At 40.8% G+C, this 22,861-nt stretch overlaps 2 long non-coding RNA genes across 2 annotated transcripts in view; one reads left to right on the top strand and one right to left on the bottom strand.

Annotated features, from left to right (window-relative positions):
• The window catches only part of LOC138110776 (uncharacterized), a 78,093-nt gene that overhangs the window by 5,022 nt on the left and 50,210 nt on the right, over positions 1–22,861 (bottom strand). The window lies entirely within an intron of this gene.
• Positions 1,053–5,154, top strand: LOC138110775 (uncharacterized). The gene is made up of 4 exons (XR_011151052.1): positions 1,053–1,212; positions 1,939–2,067; positions 3,972–4,108; positions 4,383–5,154. It is a non-coding gene; the product is annotated as an uncharacterized lncRNA (long non-coding RNA).

Genomic DNA, 22,861 nt, shown 5'->3' with positions numbered 1-22,861 from the left:
GTTGCTATCCCCAGGGCAGCAGCAAATGTCAGGCTTAGGTGCACAGGTCTGATTTCCTGTTCCCAGGTGCTACAGATGATCAGCCTCTGCACAATTTGTGTAAAACAGTTACCCTGCTCCAGGAGAATTTCATGGCCTCTGCCAAAATGGCAAGGTTTATCCAGACTGGGGAATCTGAATGTATGTCGCAATCCCAGGAAAATGAGCAGCTCAGTCACCATGCAGAGGTGCTGTGTACCATCCTTTAAACCCACTGACCTTGGCTATATTCACATGAGATGAAACTGCCTGCAAGTGTGGGGAATTTGCCTTTGAAAGCCGTGAAAAATAATGGAGAACTGGTCCCTCAAAACCGTGCCTCATCTCCATTTCCACTTTTATTTAAGTGGCCAACACTTAATGAGGCCTCAGAAGCTTTTGTACAATTCTTATTGGTACTTGAGGACCTAAAACAAGTCCTGACTATGTGTTCCCAGTTTTATTCTATGTTTGGTCAGCTTTTTAAGTTTTCTTGCTGAGAATAACCATAATTTCCTTGATTTTTCTTTGATTTTTTTTTATCTGTCATCTTTACAGTACTCTGTAAGAACACTGACCTCATGGCACTGCCTTCCTGTCTTCAGTTCAAGCTGGAATATGTAATTTGCATAAGGCAAGTAAAAACCATTGCATGCTCTGTTTAGAAATCTTGGTTAGAGAGCAGAACAGTATAACACAGGAAGAGACTGCAGATGAAAACATGTATCCCAGAAAAACCATTAAAAACAAAAGCAATATATATTTAAATTTCAAGAAACTCTCCTCTAGGGACCCTGGAAACACAAATGCACAGATACTCTCAGACCAGTATCAGGAAAGCAAATACATAGCACATCTCTTGTAGAGACAGGGAGAAGACAGATCCAAGGTGCACAATGCACCTGGAGTAGGGGGTGAGGAGGGTTATAGTCAACCTTCAGGTGCAAAGAATAAAGCCCCCTCTCCCAGCAGGTGACCAGCTACCCATAAACCAAGTGAAAATGAGAACCTGCCTTCTCTAGCCATATCTGATGGGGAGCTCACATTGCCTACACCTGCTTCTCATGCACCTTATGTGCATTTCTCTGTCTTCTTCAGTTCCAGACATGGGTGATCTGTTAGCATGATGAAGTTAAGTACCTCATCTGATCATGCAGCAGCTGTAACTTAAGGAAGTGCTGGGCAGTGTTTGAAGTATGGTGTTTGTTTACTGTTTATATGTTTTGCAGATAGAGACTGTGTCTGTCAGCATATTCTTCTAATCAAAGTTTCCTTTCCCTTGATCCTGTGAGTGCCTTGAGGTGCTCTGTCTCCTGGGACAGGCACTTGCATGGTGATGTGACTGAAGTAGGAATGCTAGCTCTGAACTCTTTTCTCTCTTTTAGATGCTAAGAATTTGCTAATGTGGTGTGGCTGTTTTGCACAGCTGCTGTGATGCATAATCCTGTTTTAAGTGACTATCTTGTGGCTGGTTTGCATTACAGGAAGGCACTAAGCCATTGAATTTCTCTTTGGGCAGACCTGATATGTCAGTCCTGGCAAACAGACGTTTCCTGGGTCATGTTGCATTCATCTGACCTGGAATTCAAAGGCTTGTCTTTGAAGACAACTGTTTCTACCTTGGTCAAGGGGAAGTTTAGATTTGGTATGGAAACGATGCATATAAGAAATCATGAGAGAACCAGAAATCCTGGCTCTGTTTAGGCTCAGCTGGAAATTAAATACTGCCTTCAGCAGGGCCTGAGAGTGAACCTGATTCACTGCTTAATTATTCCAAAAGGCAAGCTTAGGGTTTCAAGTCTATTTTTTACCTTGCTTTATGTCTTTATTCCTCCTTCCACCTGCTTTTTGCAATTTATTTCCTTAATAAAGCAGTTCTATCTGTATTTTTGTTCTGCTTCTACCTACCCCTAATTTTAGGCATAGGCAAGATGGAGTGTGGCTGCCTAGTTGGCTCTATGCCAGTGTTACACCTGGCAGCCACTTCCTGCTGCCAGGAGACGTGTTGGGATATGGAGGCTGATAGCAACTGTTGGCTGAGGAAAAAAGGTAATGAAAAATCAATGGAAGAAAAATTTCTCCTTTCAAATGTTTAACTCTGCTTTACATCCCACCTGGTAGCAATAATAACCCAGCCATATCTTCTCCTCTAGTGGTGTTTACATTGCTAAGAATACTCAAATCAACTCTGCTTATAAGCTTTTCTCCAGTGACAGTCAAGACTAGTTTTACTGGAATTAAAGAAAAGCCTGACTCTTCTGACTTGAATGCCTGTTTGATCTGGTTACTGCTTGTTAGACACCTATGTCTTAATTTAGGCTCCCATCAAATAAAATACAGCCATGGGAGTCCTCTCTGCAGGATTCTCCAATGCCTAAAGACATTTTTGGCAGTTTAATATCTGAATGTATCAATGCATCTCATTTGTTTTACTTTTTGGTTTCTTTCTTAACTTAAAAGGAGCAAATGGGGAGAAACTTTTAAGTGGTCTTTGGAGCCTGCTTTTTGTTTAAATATTTAGAAAGCTGAAATATAAATAAAAATGGTGCTACTTGCTTTTTATTAAATTCTCAGCTGTTCATATAAACTGAAATTGTTCATGCCTAACCTGTAGGCTAGCTAATAGCTTCTGGGCCATGCTCCAGGCTTGTCTGTCTTGTGCACTGTTATTCCTTTGGTCTTGTTGAACACATTTTGCCTTTGGTCATACTCATCTTAGTTGGTGCAATAGAGAAAGGAGGGAGTTTCTCTGAAGGGGGTTGGAAGAGATTGCAAAGATGGTTGTTTAAAGATTTATCAAGGGTCAACAGGAAGTACATTTGTCTCTTGCTGAATTTATGATGAGTCCGCAGCATCGGTTAGTTGCATTATCTGACAACCATTGCTTGAACGGTCTGCTGTCTTCTGGGTGGTTTTATAAGTGATTCTGTCCTCAAAGCTTCTGTGCATTTGTGAACTGTAAAGGCTCTGTAGCAGTGTTTATGCAAGTTTATTTTTTCCTCCCAGCAAATTTCAAAAGTTGCGCTTCAACAGCAGCAAAATGCTTTTCACTTGCAGATTGCTCCCTGGGCAAAATGAACCTCTAAAAGCAATTCTGTTAGAGGTAGGAATATGTTTTATACAGAAGAACCCCAAGTATAGAGAAACTCAAAATTACTCAAAGGAAGCATAAAAATTGCTGGCATAACCAGGATTTTCATTTGTTGACATCTGTTTTTCAAAGTTATGAGGTATCCCTTGCCCACTGGCAGTTTCCTCAGGTTGATGTGGCACTCTGAAAATCAGCCTAGACTGAGGTTCTTGGCTTGTAAGTGCATCTCAAAAGCTAGGCTTATACAAAAGTTTATGCTTGGTGTTAAATCAGCTGCAGCCATCCTGGACCAGTTCCCTAAGGATTTATTCAGTTTATGTTGCTTTTGCAGTTCTTGGTCTTATAGCTGCATAGCTACCACTGCCCAAATGAGCTAGCTTAACTCTGCATTGGGTTGCATTATAGGCAGCCTAAACCTCTCTCAGCAGAAGAACGCTTACTTGGTATTTTGGGAACTCAGTCTACTGGAGTAGCAAGCTGCCTGTGGGATTAGGAGGCTGTCTGTCTCTGCAATGCTGCTGCTGAGAGTGTTGACCCCTGGGTTTATCAGTCCTTGTGACTTGTGTAGTTATGAAAAACTGCTTGCAAGTGTTTACATTAGAGATGTCATGTTCATCTCTGTGTGTAAATATGTTGCTGTTCCTATTATTTCCCCAAACTGTTGATTGTTAATCAGTCATTTTCAATGATCACACCCACTGAACTCCAGTGTGCAATAAATTACCTTCTAATCAAAATGGGTTCATTTGCCAAATGTTGCAGGGAGGCAACCTGGCAGAAATTTATACTTAGCTGATAAGAAATGTCAGAGCCAAATATTCATATGCTAATTACTGGACCAACAATATGCTTACATCCACAGAACTACCTCAGTTAAAGACAAAAAGGATTGGTCTAGACAGATCATGTCATTCCATTTTCACAGTTTATTACAAGATTCCTCTGCCCTTCACTCAATGACTTCTCAGGACTTGTCTAGCTTAATTTTAAAGGAATCAGGTGAGCAAAGATTTCACTATCTCTTCCGCTCTTGCAGTGCTTCCTTCTGATGTTCATATCAGATTCTATTTTCCTTAATTTCACTCACACTGATACAAAAATATAAGTGTAGAATGAGTACCATATTTAAAGAGTGTAAATTAAAAACTTAACTGTTACACTCTGTAGATTCTGATCCTTTTAGTTTTTTTTAATTCTGACGTATGCTATCAAATATTAATGGCTGAATTGGAACCTAATGTTACCTCTGGCTTTTGTTGTTGTTTTTTAACAGGATCAAAATGTTTGACTCTTTCAGACAGAAGCAAAGATAATGTGACAAAGTGTTTAATGTAACACTATGCATTGAAAAGAGCTGTGCCAAAGAGTAGTATGATTATTATTGCTATTACTTTGGCCGCACAAATATTTCTACCAAAGTGACATATGGATAATCTAGCAATGCTCAAGAGCTCAATCAACACTTCACTACCTCCTTCATGGCTAAACAGGGCCACATTCCCTGATAACTGTGGAGTCCTAGCATTTCTGTGTATTTGCCTGTAAACAGAACCAAATTGCCACTTCACATTTATGTTGGTATTTATCAAGTGTTAAACTGAAGGAACCTGTGTGTCTTTCATCTGTATAAGCTTTTCAGAGGTGTGTGTGTGTTACACATTGAAGTACAGCACTGTCAATTTGTGCAATGGAATTGCTGTCAGTTCAGATCATCTTTCCAAACAGTTCACTGTAAACTTGGTGGAACAAATGAGTGAATGCAGTCTGAGGGGATGGGAATTATGTACCATCAAAGAGATGTGTGAGCTGCTGTGATGTTATTAGATTTTTTTTAAAGGCATGAACAGAAGCTTTAGTTGTATTCCATGTTATTGTAAGAGCTGAAAGAAACCTGCAAAAAATTCTATTTAATGCTATTAAATATATCATTTAGGTGACAAGCTTCTGGATAATCTTTTCTTCTACCTTTCCCTTTACTCAGACCTAATTGCCTTCTCAATACTCTTCTTTGTGTAGCTCTTGCCCTCTGCTGGAATAAAGGAAATGCAAGCCTGTGTGTCTCCACAGTAGGATTTGAAAAACGTGTGCTTAGTTTTGCTCTTCCTTAATGGGTGAAATAAGTTTCAATTAAAGTTTGTGTTCATTTTGATCTAGACAGCACAAAATATGCACAACTGCCATGTGCATGATTACTCTGCTCTCTGCTGGCTGGAGGTCAGTTGTTTGCTATTTGGTTACACCCTTAACACTTGTGCCCTGTGTTGGAAAACCTTAGATCATTCCAGTGGTTGGAGCCTGTGGAATACTTGGAACAAGAAGTGCTGTATGAACACCCTCAGGTGGTGCTGGTCGTCCCTGTGCTCTGTAGTTCACATTCATAGGTGCTTTTGAAACTGTGTGCTGGCTCGCTATCTAGTAGCATCTCCTCTCTGTTAGAACCAGAGGGAATCACTGTTCTGTGTGTGCTGAGAAGGTCTGCAAACAATGAAATGGGAGATGGGCTCACTGGCTGCTCCGACCTTTAGAAGGTATTGATTCTTGCTCTTAATGAATTGCAAGTAACAACTCAAATTATTGATTAAAGTAATAATAGTGCTCCTGTCTGTTTTTGTTGTTATCACCTGTAGCCCTCACCTCATCCCAAACCCTACAGTGATAGGGGCTTTAGCACTTGCAGTTCAGTCTTGCTTTTTCTGCAGGGAGAAATCCAGTAGAGAACTAAATGTATCATTCCTTGTTTTTTAACTTCTATAGGGTGCCCATCTAAGACAAAACTATGGACATTTGTAATGCAGCCCATTTCTGGGAATGACAAAGGTATTGGGGTGCCTCTGTAATGCTGCCTCTGGAGCAACAACATGTCTTGAGCTTGTTATTGCTGTGATTGTCTTGCTTCTGTCACAGTATTGCTGACAACTGGCTTCACTCTTTAATCCTCAGCCTATTTTCAGCTCTAGCCAGCTCCTGCTAGGTAGCTACCTCCCTTGATGATGTCCTCCTGTCCTACACGACTTCTCTCTCCTTGATCTTTCTCTCATTCTGCTTCTCTCCCCCCACCCCTGCCCCATTTTCACTTGTCCCTTTTGTTTGTTGGGCTTTGCAAAGATTCTTCCATAAATGAATGCAGTTAGAGCTGTTCCCTATCAGAAAAATCTGTAGTCCCAGATCTTCTTTTTTGTGCGTCAGAGGTGTAAACACTGTTGTTTTCATTTGCATCTGGTTTCTGAGGCAAATGTTTCATCTCTCTGTCTTAAGTAGACTATGTTTTCAAAAATGGAGAAGCTTAGACTTAGCCCTTTAAGAAATTATTCTCTCAAATCCTTCTGTGGAGAAGGAGAGGGAGGAGAAATCAATAACTTTGGAAAGGAAGGAGGACAGGAAATCACTGTGTAAAATCTTGCAAAATCCTATAAACAACTGAGTATTGCCAAGACAATTCTCTGGGTATCATCTGTGCTCCTCAGTAAAGAACAGGCCACAAGAGAGGCCAGGTTACCCTTCAAGCAAATAATCCTGGAGTTGGGAAGCAGATGAATTTCTCTCTCTTCCACCAGAATCAGAAGTTTTCAAGTCAGACAGAGAAGGGCAGGAACAGTAAATGGGCTGCATGGTAACAGTGGCTGAAACATGCAGCTAGTTAATTAATGTTAAGTAGCTCAAACATGTGGACTAGTTAATGAATATCATTAAGGTTGCATGGCCAAGCCTGTCTCAAGTATTTCCAGCACGAAGTATGGCTGTGCAGCCTTAATTCATCTGTAAGTGTGTATCCTTCACAATGTAATCCCTAATTGCCTTTCTCATACATGGTTCTCCAGTATGGTATTGCATCAGCCTATGCACAGCAGCTATCTAACAAAGGCATGAGATAGAAGCACAGGAGAGGAACGCTGCTACTGCAGGCAAACAAAATGACAGATATAAGGGTGTGGCTCCAAACAAGTACTGTTTAATATCATCAGCAATGACACAGATAGTGGGATGGAATGCACCCTTAGCAGATTTGCAGATGACACCAAGCTGAGTGGTGGGGTTGGCACACCTGAGGGATGGGATGCCATCCAGAGGGACCTGGAAAAATGCAAGAAATCAAGAAGTGGGACCATGGAAACCTCGTGAGGTTCAACAAGGCCAAGTGCACGATGCTGAACCTGGGTCAGGGAAAGCCCTAGTATCGATACAGGCTGGGGGTTGAAGGGATTGAGAACAGCCCTGTCAGGAAGGACTTTGGTGGTACTGGTGGGTGAAAAGCTGGGCATGGGCTGGCAATGTGCACTGACAGCCCAGAAAGCCGACTGTATTCTGGGCTGCACCTAAAGAAGCCAGCAGGTGGTCAGCAGGTCAAGGGAGACAATTTTCCCCCTTTGCTCTGTTCTTGGGACTCCATTTGCAGTAGTGCAACCAGCTATGGGCTCTCCAGCATAGGAAGGATGAAGACCTGTTGGAGTGAGTCTAGAGGAGGACCAGGAAGGTGATCTGAAGGCTGGAACACTTCACCTGTGAAGACAGGCTGGGAGGTTTGGGGTTGTTCAGCCTGGAGAAGAGAAGGCTGCAGGGAGATCTTTATGTATCTAAAGGGAGTCTACAAAAACAAATAGGGACAAACAGTTTACCAGACAAGGTAACAGAACAAGGGGTAAAGATTTTAAACTAAAAGAAGCTAAGAGATAAAAGACATTTAAGTGTCCCTTCCACCCCAAACAATTCTATGATTCCATGGTTTAAAAACTGTCCTGGGCAACAAAATTCAGCTACTGTTTCTGTGTTATACAAAGCCTTCCCTTTTAATGATGCTTTATCAGAAGTGATTAATATTTTGCTGTTTGTCACCTATAACTTGACTCGCAGAAGCACTGACTATATAAAGATGTAGCTGGAATCTAATTCTATGCACAGATATATTGCAAGAAAACAAAAGAGTTGTCTTGCATCACATGGTGGACTTGACTATACCTTTGTGAGTCCTAGAGGTGTTTGTCTAACTTGTTCTTAAAACCTAGGGTTACAAATGCTCCAAGCAAGCAGCTTAAGCATGCTATTGCAGTGTTTATTAAAAAAAAAAATTTCAAGTGTTTTATCTTGAATATTCATTTTGCAATAATGGATAAGACAAACAGGCTTAAGAGGACATTGGTATTATACTATTGTGGGGGTTTTTGTGGGGTTTGCTTTATCTTTTAGTAGCAGTCTTTTACATATTTGAAGACTTTTGGCTTCCCTCAGCCCTTTAAGGCTGTGTGGTGCTTATCTCTCTAATCTGCTTTTTGTAGGTGATGTGTTTTAGCTTTCTATCATTTTCATTTCTCTCACCTACATGTTCTTTGAGAGAATTTTATTACTCTAGAAGTGTCTTCCCCCAAATGAAATATTCCTAATGAGGTCTTATCAATGCTCAGTGCAATAGAAAGATAACTTCATGTGTCTCGCAGGCTCTTTTCAGTGATACAGGAAAGCAGCAATTTGCATTCGTATCTCATCTTGGATTTTAATAGGAACCAAACAGCTGTTCATTGGTGGTGTTTTCAGAAATGGATGGAACAGTGTGACTGAAAACTTCCAAAATAATTTAGCTCAAGGGGAAAAAAATGCTTCATTCTGAGTTGGATTCTGGTGATTGTTAGCAAAAGGAAGGCTCAGGTAATCTTGAAATAAGTTGGCCTCAACTTTACCTGTAATAAAGCTGTAAGTAACCTCAGTGTCTGTGCAGACCTTCAGGCAAATTTTCCTTACCATCCCAGGGAAACCTTAAATATTGAATGAGTGTGGTCAGAAAATAGGTACAATGGCATGAACTTCATAAGCCAGTGACTTCCATGATAAACAGATTTAGTGTTCAAAGAAAAATAGTTTGCCCAGGGAATTGCCATCCTCATGTCTTGCACTATAGGGTGTGGATGTGTTCTGGTTTTATTCTTTTGAGATTTCCAGTGTAAGCTGGCTAAATCAAAATTCTCCTTGCATTGAATTGAATGCTCATGAAGATATAATTTAGCATGTTACAGCTGCTTTCAACATAGTGAAATTATGATATGTACCTCTTTCATATGGGAGTAGCATTCTTTACTAAAAAATAAATTTTTTATGTTGGTTGGTATAAACGCATCAAATATCATATCCATTATCTGCTTCCCATATTCTGAAAATCATTTGACTCCTAGTAAACCCCTGGCTCAGATGCTCAGTAATTCTAATGAATATTCAAAATAAAAAGCGATGACTACTGTCAGCTCTTTCCAACAGGTTTTTGGGGTTGTGTTGACAGGCTGTGCAGGGAGTGCACTGTGGTTCTTAGCCCCTCATCAAGAATTCACAAGAACCCTTGTAATACTTTATTTTGTGTCTTTATTCTTGGTTTCTGCTTCCAAGTGATTATTTACTCAAAGCTGGCATAAGAAATGGGCTTATGTAAAACGTTATCCACAAATTCTGGTGTCCAATTTGTATTAAACCCCATCAAGTAAAGCAGCGCATTAGTTCGGGGTTCTGGATAGCTCGTTGTGGTCAGGCACTGTCAAGCCTTGGCACTGTCAGACTCATTAACAGGATTGGTCTAAGCTGCTAGAGAAACTGTTGCATTAATTGTCATCATCAATGTCAAGAAGAATAAGGTTTGAGCTTTGAAAACGGTGGCAAGGAAAAATGAAGGACATAGTCTTAAAGGTGTCTTACTGCTTCGTTCAGAGCAGCAATTACCTTTCTCAGACCCAGATACCAAGACAGACTGGATACAAATAACATAAAGAATAACACTTTTCTCTGATAAATATGTTAGACTTCAGTGATGCTTCCAGAAACATGAACATCATAGAACCAGATGCAATTGAAGTGGAAGGCTGAGTTGATCCCTACATATGGAAACACAAATGCTTCTTTGGGAGATCAGATCTGTGTCCACTTCTAGGGAATTTTGCAAATCTTACAGAACATAGCCTGAGTCTTGCTGGATAAATGGAATATTTTCCTTCTTAATTTAATTATCTGTTATCCATGTTTGGTTGCTGTCATTGATGTGACTGAGCTGAAGCCATTTATCGTGGTTCTTAGTAATCATTTATTAACTAATTAACAGTCAAGTTCTAAAATAGCTTCAGTATAACCCCAACAGAGAGGGAAGCCATGCTAAAACTCTTATTTTTCTAAGTGAATTGCTATCACCTATTACTCTTTTGTATTCTCTCACATCCTTGGAGCAATGGGAGTCCCTCAGGTTTTAAGGGGACTGCAAGCATGCACTTTGTTGACAAAGGAGAATTTTACTTTGTGACAGACACTGACATTCCTCTCTTACCTCTTTCTGGGAAATTGCTAACTCAGATCATACTCAGCTGCCTGCATGCTCTGGTCATGGTTCTGCCTGAAAACTCCTGAGGATAATAGCTTAGCTGTGGATATCTGCAGTATTCATGGTCCAATTCAGGAAACACTGTAGTAAGGAGCATAAACATCTCAGGGATGTCTGTATTGATTTGACAAGAGCATATAATGCTTTCACTTGATCTGCTTTCTGAGAGTTGGTGTGAACTGGATTGTTCTGATACGCTTTTAGCCGTTCTATTAATGACAGGGGAGATCCTGTGCAATAGAAAATCCTTCTTCAGTGGAGTTTAATCCTTCTGCTGTGGAATTTGTTACGAAAGACGGAGTTGAGCAGGGTTGTAGATCCATATCTACTGAACTTCTCGTTTCAGCACTGTGGATGTTGACTTTACCATGTGATAAAATGAGGGTAATTTGTTCAGCCTGAGCGAATTTATTCAAATATGAGTTTTTTGAAACCAGTCAGCAGCAGATCTATAGAATTTCACTGCTTTATAAGATCATCCAAACACTTCCATCTTGCAAGGGGGATCCAAAGACAAGGCCGTATTTTGTCTTTCCAAAGCTGTCTCTGAAGCCCTCTCTTTGTTGCAGTTACAGACTCAAAAGTACACCATTCTTGATATTTTTCTCTCTCTTAATTGATGATTAAATACCTCAGTGTTCTGGAAAACAAGGGTTTCTTAAAAGACATTTGCAAAATTTTCTTTTTCATGAAGGAGGAGTACAATGCTCATTACAGGTCACCGATTTAAACTTTTGACTTGTTCACTTTGCACAGGATAGGCACAGCATGGAGATGCAAATTCCAGAATGCTCAAGTTTTGGAAGACCTCTTCTAAGTTAACCTGCTTGTGGTGACAAACCACCTGAGTGACAATGCAAGGACATCCCTAGGTCCTTCTTAACAACATGCCAGATCAATGATTGTGAGGAATAAGCTTTGAGACATCTGGAGACACATCTTTTCCTGTACTGGCATAGCTTTTGATGTGAAACATGCAGCTAACTTGGAGGTCAAGCAAGAAAAGATGTTCAGAGAGATTCTGTTGCCACTTCTCACTCATCTAAAAATCACACATTCAGCTTCTAACCATGCATGTTATGTGCAGGATTGTGAAATTAAATAAGGCCTTTTAGCACTTAAGAAATAGGAATTAATTGATCTCATTAATAAAATGAAAGAGAGAAATAGAAGGAATCAAACAGGTTTTGGGAGGGGGTGGGAAATTTTCTTTGATATTGCAGTATGACCAATGATGTGCTTCAGTCAGTGCCCTTCTGACTGAACTGAAATGAGCTGTTCCTGACAACATTTTAAATCAATGAATGTGCTCTATTAGCATGATGCATACCTGTGCACTTAAGCATACTCTGTATTGCCTTGTGATGGCAGCTCAGTGGCGTCTGTGCAATAACTGGATAACCTGAGCCCAGCTGGGGCTGCAGTGGAGCCTATGTTACAAAAACCTTCTTAAACCCGGAAATCTCAATTCCAGCAGCCTGTGCTAAAGGACTGAACTGCCTGTAGGAATAACTTTTGTTCTCTTCTCCTCACATTTTGCCCTCTCCAACAGGAGCACCAGTATGCATGTGAGAAGCCCTACGTGTGGGTGTTACGTGGCTGTGTAGTTCAGACTCTAAACAGAAGAGTCGAGTCTCTAAAGCCATTAATCTTTCCCTAGAGCTAAATTCATTATATATTTTATGTTTTGGAAATTGCAGTGTAGACTAACAGGCTCAAGCAAAGCTGAAGAGAAAAATATAAAAATAGAGAGGAGGCATTTGCAGGGCAAAGATTGAAAAACAGTGTAATCAGATTGAAGGAGACCAGTGCTGCCTACGGTTAATAAGATGTAACATACAGCAAGTATGCCTTGCTGTACTGGGGCTTCACTGCACTGTGTGTGGGTTGCTATTGTATTTTAAAAATAGGGGAGGTGTGGGGAGAGGCAACAAGAATCTAATCTTTAAGAATATGCAATAGAGGCTACCCCTAGGGAGGACACCAGACCTACTCCGCTCTTTCTCAACTTTGTAGATCAAAGCAGCTCTGTTAATATGGTAAGGAAAACCCCACAGATCCCTCTCTGAGACAGGTGCTCTCTGGTGCTGGAACAGCACCTGCCTGCATGCTGACACCAGCCATGAGGACCTTTATTCAGATTAAGAGATTGTTGAGTGGTGCACAGTTCATCTCAGGTTCTTGCAAATGCAACAAATCTTGAAGCTTCTTAGCTCTGGACAAATGAACTTATTATTATTATTGGTGGTGCTGTCTGAATTCAATTTCAAAGCTTAATGGGTTTTAGATGTATGTACCAACTGGATTTCAGACAAAAAGGCAAACATCAGAAGTTGAAAGGCTGTAATGTGTTAATATATTAATGGTGTACAGGGAAGTAACATGTTCTGCCGAGTGAGATCCTGTAGCTTCATCATTACTATAACAGAGCTATTTGTAAATTAAGTTGCACTGTTGGTGATAGACTAGTTTTAGGGGTTTGTTTTTACTTTTTAACTCTTGGACCAACTCAAAATGTAAATGTAAAATATCAAGAGTTTGGTTTTCAGCTGATTGAGCTCTTTCAGCTCTAAAGTTTGGTCTCAGTAGTTAGACATCATCTCCAAAGGGGTGCCCTGTAACTGTGGCATCTCCCTTTATCTTGTACTTGCTTGGGAGGGAAGGGGAATAGGAGATGATGTGCAAGATTTCCGGGCAGCAGAGAAGAAACAGAACCCTAAGATGGCTAAGGTCACCTGTCACTGAGGCAGCATGTTCAAACAAATGTAAATTAATGTTGAACTCGCCCAAAACAGAATAGCTGATTTTTTTTTTTTTAAAATCAAAGCCTTTATGCTTTGTATCAGCTTGGCTCAATTTTTTTTGTTTAGGCTTTACTGAAGGAAAGCTGTAGATCTGTGTACCTTTCAAAATGTTCCCATGGAAAATTTCCCTGAAGAAACATTTTTTTACTGAAAAATTCTTCAGCCTGCTCTGTCACTCAAATCTAGCGACCTCACAGCCCTGTAAAAGTGGTCAATTTCTGAAATTAACGAAGTCTAAATATATAATTAGATAAGTGGTAGGGGCTAGAAGGAATCACTTGCAAAGAAATTAATCTGGTAGTTGTCTGTCACATCTTTGTCAGATGTGATAAACAAAACACTTCTGTTTGAAATTGCACGTTGTTTTGACAAATTTCTACACCTGATGCCTGTGGTGGGTTGACCCTGGCTGGATGCCAGGTGCCCACCAAAGCCACTCTATCACACCCATGCCCAGCTGGGCAGGGGAGAGAAAATACAACAAAAGGCTCATGGGTCGAGACAAGTGTGGGGAGAGATCACTGAGCAGTTCCCATCACTGGCAAAACAGATTTGACTTCTGGAATTCAATTGAATTCATTACCAGTCAAATCAGAATTGGATAGTGAAAAGCAACCCCAAATCTCAAACCTGCCTTTCCCCCACCTCTCCCTTCTTCCCATTCTTAATCTTCCAATGTGTTACCTTTACTGCACCAGCAGTGCAGGGGGATGGGGAATGGGGGTTATGGTCAGCAGTTGTGTCTACCGCTCCCTCCTCCTCAGGGGTCCCTCCCAAGTTCTTCATTAACTGCTCCAGTGTGAGCCTTCCATGGGGTCACCAGTCCTGCCAGAAAACCTGCTCCCCAGGTCCTGCCAGGAGCCTGCTCCAACTCAGGCTTCCCACTGGCTCCTTTGGGCATCCACCTGCTTCAGTGTGGGGCTCCTCCATGGGCTGCAGGGGAATCTCTGCCTCACTGTGGACCTTCATGGACTGCAGGGGCACAGCTGCTTCACCATGGTCTGCAGGGGAATCTCTGCTCCTTCCACCTTTTTCCCAAACCCTGGTGTCTGCAGGGCTGTTCATCTCACATATTCTCGCTTCCCTCCTCTCTGGCTGCAATTTGGTTCTGCACAATAATGCTTTTTCCCTTAACTGCTTTATCCCAGAGGTGCTACTGCCATCACTGATGGGCTCAGCCCTGGACAGAAGTAGGTCCCTCTTGGAGCTGCCTCTGTTTGACATGGGGGAAGCTTCTGGCAGCTTCTCACAGAAGCCACCCCTGAGCCTCCCTACAACCAAAACCTTGCCATGTAAGCCCAAATACAATGCCAAAGCTTTTAGGCCTGAACCCAAACCCCAAACTCTCCAAAGCTTGCCCACAAGCAAAGCAGAGATGGAAATACTGAAGGAAAAGGCAGGGCAAGCCCGAGTACATCTGATTGGAGAGTCTAGGGTGACAAACATTTTAGAGAAGTCTCTGCCTAGGTCAGGTGTAGATCAGGATGTCCATTTAAGCACTCCAAACAGCCACACTCTGCAGTAGTCTAGGTAGTATAGCCCAGTGAAGGCTGACGGGCAGCAGAGAGGAACAAGCTGGGTTGCTCTTCTCATGCTGGGATGAACTGGCCTTATAGAGACCTGTGAATGGTAATACTGCCTAGAAGGCTGAAACTGCAACTGTTTTGATTTGATGTAGCTGAGTAAAATAGATTGTGGAAGACATCTGCTTTGGAAATGTATCTGGCACAATAAATAACATTTACATGACTCTTCCAGGAAATACCACTGTGACATTTACTGTTGTTTGCTGGTATGTTTTAACCTGTATCCTTACTTAACCTTTTGTGAGACTGAGATATCAGCTGCTTCAGAGAGATAGCTGATACTTGCCTTTCCTCCTCTGAGCAGTGGTTTTATTTTTATCATGAGTGCTACAGAAGACATATGGCATTTCACAGACACTTCCAGATCATTACTCAAAGGGATTTATAATTTGATCCCTGATCCTACACCGAGTTTTTCAAGAACCATCCATTGAGTCTTGCAGAGCCATGGCAAAGAGAGTGAAGTGCCCTGAGGTTTTAGGGTTTAAGTACATGTGCTACAACAAGGGAAAACAAGAATAGGAAATACATCCCACACTTTAGCTCCCACCAAAGGACCTGAGCAGATAAGAAAAACAGCAGTTAGTGTGTATGAAATGCTTATTGTTACCTTGGTGTCTTTTTACTCTTTGATTTAAAGAGATGTAACACGAATTTATTAATATGTGGGCTAAAATCTGGAAAGAGTGGGATAAAGAGCCTTGTGAAGATGAACAATAGAAAGCAAATATTCAAGAATAAAATAGAGGAATGAAAAGCCAAAGTTTTGGGTTTTGGATTTTATCTATGTATCATGAACAATAGAAATTCACATAAATTCTAGTGTTGCTTTTTCACACTATATTGGCAGTGATCTTGATATTTTATTTGAGTCAAGGAAATGTAGAATAATCTTGTACGATTTTGGTTTTTTTAATGTAAACTATTTGATATAAAAGTTGACAATATGGCATCCTGAAGAAGAAAAATGTAGGCTACAAATAAGAACCCTAAATTAAATGTAGTGATCATTTGAGGGATCATTTGCTCATTATTTTTTGCCACGTGACTTGCAATATTGGGAAGTTATTTAAGAAAGTAATTGCTTCATGTTCTAACTGCAATGTCCTCCTCCACTAAAGGCCCTTGAGATGAAATTAACCTAATAATAAATATGTACAAGGAAATGATCATTGTAATGGAAGAAACCAGTTGAAAAAAATATTAGTAGATGTGGGTATAAATTCCTGTCAAGTGTGTGTACAGGAAAAAGTCACCTGCAGAATGCTATTCCCTGCCTTCTTATCAGCTTTGGAGCTATTATTTTATTCCTTCCTTCACAGCTTCTGGTCTGCTCTTTTCCTAGCTTTTCCATTCTGTGTTTGCCAGAGTGCATGCCCTTACCTGTCAGTGCTGTGTTGTTAAAACAGAACTATTGTCCATGAGGTTCTGGTGTCATTGCCACTGAAGAAAACCATCAGCACAAGAGAAGAGCCTATCATCCTCAATGCACATTTCCAAGACTTATTGGTATAAACAGCCATCTGACATCCTTAAGATTTCTTAGACCTTTATAGCATTTTCATCTTCTCTGGTTTCATGTTTTCCATTAATATCAGCTACTTTGTGCTGCTGCTAGACTATGTGTGACCTTCCTGTGCTACCTCAATCTCCTCTAAGCAGAAATTCTCCTTCTGCAAAAGGCTGATATTCAAATCAGCACCACGTGACAACGATGACAACTTGATATCATCATAACTGCAAACTGAACCCTTCCATACATCTTTGTATGCTTGATATGGGCAAGAGCAGGATACACACTCAGCTATTGCTGACAGCATCAAGCCCTTCTGTTTCTCATGCTGCTCTGCCAGTGAGTAGGCTAGGAGTGCACAAGAAGCTGGGAGAGTTCACTGCCATGAAAGCTGGCCAGAGGGGTATTCCTGACTGTATGACATTGTAGCAATAAAATACCAGAGAAAGGAGGAGGAACGGTGGATTTTCCCCCTCACGTTGTTGTTACATGTGCCTAGGCTTTGCTTTCTGCACAGATACCTAGATATCTGCCCACCAGTGGGAAATAGTGAATAAATTCCAGTTTTTGCTTCACTTGCATGTTCATCTTTTCTTCACACATTAAGGTGTCTTTATCTCAACCCCCAAAACTTCCTGCTGTTGACCTTCAGATTTTCTCCCCTACCCTTTGCGGGGAGCGAGTGAGTGGCTGTGGGGGGCTTAGCTGTCTAACTCACCACAGCACCTCATGTCCAGATATATGCCTACTGATCAACAAAGGACTTGGGAACTATATAGACATCTTCAAATGGAGAATAGGAATCCTTTTTTCAATAGCGATTTTTGTTTTCATGCTTGGAATTGCACAGCATGTTGGTTTAACTCGCATCAGTCCTCCTTTTTCTTCCCTTCTGTCCATTTACCCTAACCTCCTCCTGGCAAATAATTTTGGGGGGATTTTAACCACTCCAGGATTTTCACCACTTCAGGATTTTCTCTTCTTTCTCCCATTACCCTTTCCCCTTCCTTCCCACACCTTTCCTTTCATTATTTCAGTAAAGGAAAATATCATGGGGAGATACATTATATTGTCAGATAACGTTTACTTATCCTCTGTCAGTGAAGAACCAAAGGTGGTAGATGAGCATAGACTGTGTTAGGATGGAATCATACCAAGAGAACGTGTGCTTATATTTCTAAAACTTGTAGTTAGAGGTCTCAGGTTTAGTAATCCTTCTATCACGTGGTGCCTCTGAATCTTTGGGAGAATTAGGGGAAAGATATATAGGAAGATTCCTTTATTTGTAAGCTTCAAACTTACTCCAGGTCAGCAATTCAGAAAACCTGCTGGTTTTATGGTTTGTACAGGAAAAAGATGATACCCTGTCTTGCTCTTTCTGGACAGAAATGGCTGGGATGAGATTTGTCACAAGTGACATCCCTGGTCTCTTTTAAAAGTAGGGCTAAATCTCAAGGTACATGTGAACTGAATGGTATTCTTTTCATCTTTGTGTCTGTTTCTCTGTCTACAAGTTGCCTGTGTATTTTGCAAGAGTACAATAAATAACTGCTTGTGTTTCTTTCCATGGGTGAGTAAAGGAAGGCAGATCCTAGAACTGCCTACCCAGATCTTTGGGCAGTATTAATTTGGTAGGAACGGTCAGAGAGCAGGGTGTTATATAAACAGTTTAGTCTGAAATCTGATCCCTACTCATTCCAAGTCACACCTGAGCAAATGCAGAGAAAATCTTTTCAGTTATCCACTTGTTAGATTGGTTATCTCTCAACACCTCCTGAGTCATGAGGGCAGTGGTTGCTGTGTTTGGAAAAAGCAGTGAGGGGAAGGCTGATGACATGCAAGCAATGAAGCAGCATTTGCAGAAAAAGCAGTGGCAAGTGACCTCATGAGTATCTTCCCTAAACATAAACAGACAAGATTGTTTGTGTTGTGATTAAAACTGGCTATTTCCCCCATGTCCTTTCCCCTCTCCGGCTTCTCCCTGCAGTTTTGTTGAAAAAATATTCCATTCATCACAACTAGAAATGTCTGGGAATGTATCAGTTCTGATCAAACTTACCAACAACATTTTCAAAATTAGGATGAATTCTAGGGAGGGTTTGAGAAAATTGACTAGAATAATTGCTTGAGTTTTGCATGCTCAATGCATATGACAATATGTGTAGACTAATTTAGAGAAGTTTCTCCCATCACCCACTCCTTTTCCTCTCCTTTTTAAAGGTATAGTATCATTCACTTTAAAAAGCCCAACAAAAAAAGGCCTTGCAATGCTGAGAAAATTTCCCTCTCTGATCTGGTTGAGACTGGAAATTCTGCAAGAACGTGATGTGTGACACAGACTACATAATGCTCTCATGGGATATGATGTTTTCAAGCTGCTTTTTCTGTGTACAGCTAATCCATTTCCATTGGCATCATGGCTACAGATTAAGCAGGGTACATCTGCACACACACGTTACCTTTTATAGGGCAGAAATAGTCCTGTGGGACTGACAACCTTCTCATTCGCTGCTCTGGCCCATATAACTCTGAGTCACGATCCCATGTGAGTGGATGTTGCTCATTTGGAAGACTCAGCTTTTACAGAAGTTAATGGAAACTGTATTTTAAAAACCCCATACATTTATTTCTTTGGTGGAGAAACATCCTATATCATTAGCTTTCAACCTGTATTAGTCCAATAAAGGCAATTAGTTTTCCCCATGGCAGAAAGCCTGTTCTGTATTTGGCAACTGCCCTTGGAGCATATCCTTGGAGCAGATGGCTGCTTGCCTGCCAAATAAGATACAAATTAGATTTCCAGATGATTGAGTGACAGTGGCAGGAAAGCAGCCACTACATCTTAACTCCTCCTCTGTTGCAAATCCGGTTAATCAGTGAGAACACAACCACTCACAGCCAGGGCATGCACTCTGCAGGGCAAACCTATCAGTGCATGGGCCCCACAGGGAGGAGGTGGGATAAGTTAAAAGGAAATGTTTTGTTCTCTTACATATTTATTTACAATGAATAGCAAATCTGTCTTTGACACAAGTGAATTGCCAAGCCTGATTTAGTCCATAAGGAAGGCAAGAAATTAGTATCAACGGTCCCCATATGTGTCTCCATCAAAGTCCTGCATTGTCTTACAACTAGGCTGAGCTCCCATGCAGCAGGAGGATAGCTGTGGAGCTGTAGTGTGGCAGACTGAATTATGATCAGCTTTTAAGTTCAAACAGCAACTCCCCATTAGCTGCATTTGTGTATCCAATCAAATGGGAGTGCACTCTGCTTGGCCCAGGAGGACAAGCAGCAGCCTAGTAACTTGTGTTTCTATGTATTGTTTCTTTCTGTATTTAAAGCAAGACACAGCTTTATATTTGAACATGGTTGTTTCAATATGTAATAGTCAAATGTAAGCAGGTGATTGCTGACAGGTAAAGGTGACAGCTGGACAAAGCACTTTAGTTCCATTCCAAAACACTTGGAAACAACCACAGGCTCACCATGCACCTATGAAGTGGAGCCAAGTTACATTTGGAAACTCACGTTCTAGCTAGATAACTGGGAAAAAAAGAACAGTGTAAACAAAATAGCTTTGGAAAAAGATTTGAGGGAATAAATAGAAATATTTTTCTCATGGTGAAAAAATAAATGCGGTAGGACCACTAGTATGCTCGGCTACACAAATGAGTTTCCAGTGAAGTTAACAGTTATTCTGGTACAATTGTGAAGGGAGTGTGGCTTAGCACAGAAGTCAGAGACCAGACCTGCAGCTGATGCAAGTAGATGTGGTCTCTACTGAAGCCCAGGAGGCTATACTAATCTGCAAAAATGTAAAGAACTGGCTTGAGGACAACTACAGTCTAGGGGCTTCTTCTGCTCTTCCATATTCCATTTGCTCTTCCATAAAATGCAGGTTTCTCTGTATCTTTGTCTTCTCTTCCTTTCATATAAATAGTGTAGAGAGAAAGATTTGTAAACCTGCACTAATTTGTCTAATTTTTAATACTGTTTTCTCTGAGAGATAATTCTTTCTACTTGGTGCATCAATGAGTATATAGAAGTAAAATCAACTATATTAGTGTTTCTGTGAGGCAAGAAGTAAAATATTTGTTGTAGTGGTCTTTTCAGATTGTTTGTCAATTTTCTACCCCTCATTAAAAATGCATTGCCTTCTGCAGCTGTCCTTTGACCTAAAGAGACTTAGTTAAAGAAATATATATATAGTTATTTAATTTTTAAAGAAGAAATGTAGTGAGGATGAAGCCAGAGTCGGCACAAAGTTTTTCAGTAGGGTCAGCAACACTCAGGTTTGCCATCCCAAGGGCAGCTGGGGAGTGGGGCAATGAGGCTAGGTGGAGGAGAAGCGGGGAGGGCTCAGCAGTGCTCAAGGTGGATGCAGGATCTGGGTTGAGGGATGGACAGCTGAAAGACCACAGGAGTTTTTCTCAGGAGACAGAGTTAGGAGATAACAGCAGGATGCTAGGAATTTGCAAAGCCCATGGCAGAGGGATTGGAATGACATGATCTCTTAGGTTCCTTCCAACCCAAACTCTTATGGTTTTATTGATAAGTCAAAATGTTAATAATAGCCAGTATGGAATTTGATAAGGAGGAGAGAGCAGGAAGGTCTGTGATGTTTGCAGTGTGGGCGTTCTCTCTTCTGTTATCCACACTCTTTGCTTCCCCTGAAAAGAGGGATTGTATGATGGAGTTCCACAGGAGGCTCTTGGAGAATCAATCAGGTTTTTTATTCCAGCTGGTGCTCAGGATGGGACTGCAAATGGGGCAGCAACAGTCCCTACCACTGTTGTGGGGCTGCCTTAAACATTCCTCAGAAAAGCAGAGCTGTGTCAGCAAGAGACCTGTTGTGACAGACAGTGAATAATCCCACAGTGTCAAAGCAGGGTGACGTGCCACCCCAGGCCACATCATATTTTCCGTATACAGGTTCTCTGGAGAAGACTTCAAAGTTTGGCTGTGCTCTGAAAAGAAGCTAGAAGGGCTTTAAAGTTTCCATGTTTCTTATTCCTCAAAAAATGTGCTCCGTTTAGAAGTAAAAGAAGGTTCATTGTCCTGCTGTTTCTTTGAATGTTCAAGCTGAACCTTTTCTCTGGCTCCCACCTGTTACAAAGGCATATTGCCCTAGATTTAGACCCTCTAAAGATATGTGTACATTGGTCGAACAGCTATGAGATTTTCTCCTAATTTCACCTAATTTTCACTTCTGTTAAAAGCTCAAAGTAGACGAAGTGGTTACCAGTCCAGGTGCATTTAGCTAGCTGAGAGAAATCCACAGGTTCTCCAGTGATAATTTTCAATAGTTCTGTGGAAAATATATATTGCCATCAATGCACTAGAGATATAGAAGAAACTTAAAAACTCTGATACTCTGAAAAGACTCTTTTTTTGCTAGTAAAAGTGACAGCAGTGGTACACCAGTGTAACTCCATTGCATGAAAGCAAATAGCTGTATTGATTTAGAGTGAAAAAGAACTCACTTTAATTTACCTCTCTTAGCTGTATTGGCTTTGAATTGGTATCTCAATAGAAGCCAGCAGTAGCCTAAAATGAATAAGCCTAAAAATCACTAAAATCAGTGCACTAAAATCAATAAGCCTAATAGTCACTACACAAACAAAATACGTCTAAAAGCTAAGCCTGTGTCCTCACAGAATCATGTTCAGCTTGGAAATATTAGTGGATATTTTTCCTATTTTGCAAGGTTGGTAAGAGGTTATTTGGTTTTGGTTTTAATTAGGTGAAGGGAAACTGAGGCATAAACAGTAGGAGACACACCTGTTGTAGTGCATTGCCTGTGGCATAGGTAGTACTTCAATTAAATCTTCTGGAATTTTTATTTTTACCTTCCCATAGCATCTCTAGCATCTAAGGCCTGAAATAGGAAATGCCTTGGCATATGCATCAGTATGTGCATCTCAATACACTCCCAATAAAATCTGTCTTGAGAGCAGCATACAGGCAGTATGCAGACAAGGAGGGGAAATTTTTCAGCAGAACTACTTGGCAGAAATCTGTGGAATCTTTAATCTCCCATGAACTTTATTGATTTATTCATTCATTCACTATTTCATTTTAATTCTCCCTCCCTTTTGAGGCAAGAATCTTATGCATGTAAATGACACACTTGGAAAGTCTGACATGGACCACCAGGATGAATTGGTGGTATGTACAAAACTATGAATATTCAGAGTTGGTGGATGGTCTGTAATGGGACAGACCCTGGCTGTCCCCTCTGTAGAGGAGTCTGGCACCTAAACCAACTGGGAGGTGGATGGCAAATGTTTTGTTAAATAATTTTTTCTTTCTTTTCTTTGTTATGAGTCAAGTGAGTATGATTTACTAAATGGTCCTAGGACATACTGTGCCTCCTTCGGACTAAGGACCTGATTACATCTAGACTGGATGCTGGAGTTTATCCACAACTCTTCATGCTCATAAATCAGAGCTTCACTGTACACCTAACTCTTCAATTACCTTCTCTCCAACAGCAGATTTTTCATA

This window comes from Aphelocoma coerulescens, chromosome 5 (assembly GCF_041296385.1).
Source record: "Aphelocoma coerulescens isolate FSJ_1873_10779 chromosome 5, UR_Acoe_1.0, whole genome shotgun sequence".
NCBI classification, from domain to species: Eukaryota; Metazoa; Chordata; class Aves; order Passeriformes; family Corvidae; genus Aphelocoma; species Aphelocoma coerulescens.
The sequence above is the reverse complement of the archived record's forward strand: the minus strand, read 5'-3'. Positions and strand labels throughout refer to the sequence as shown.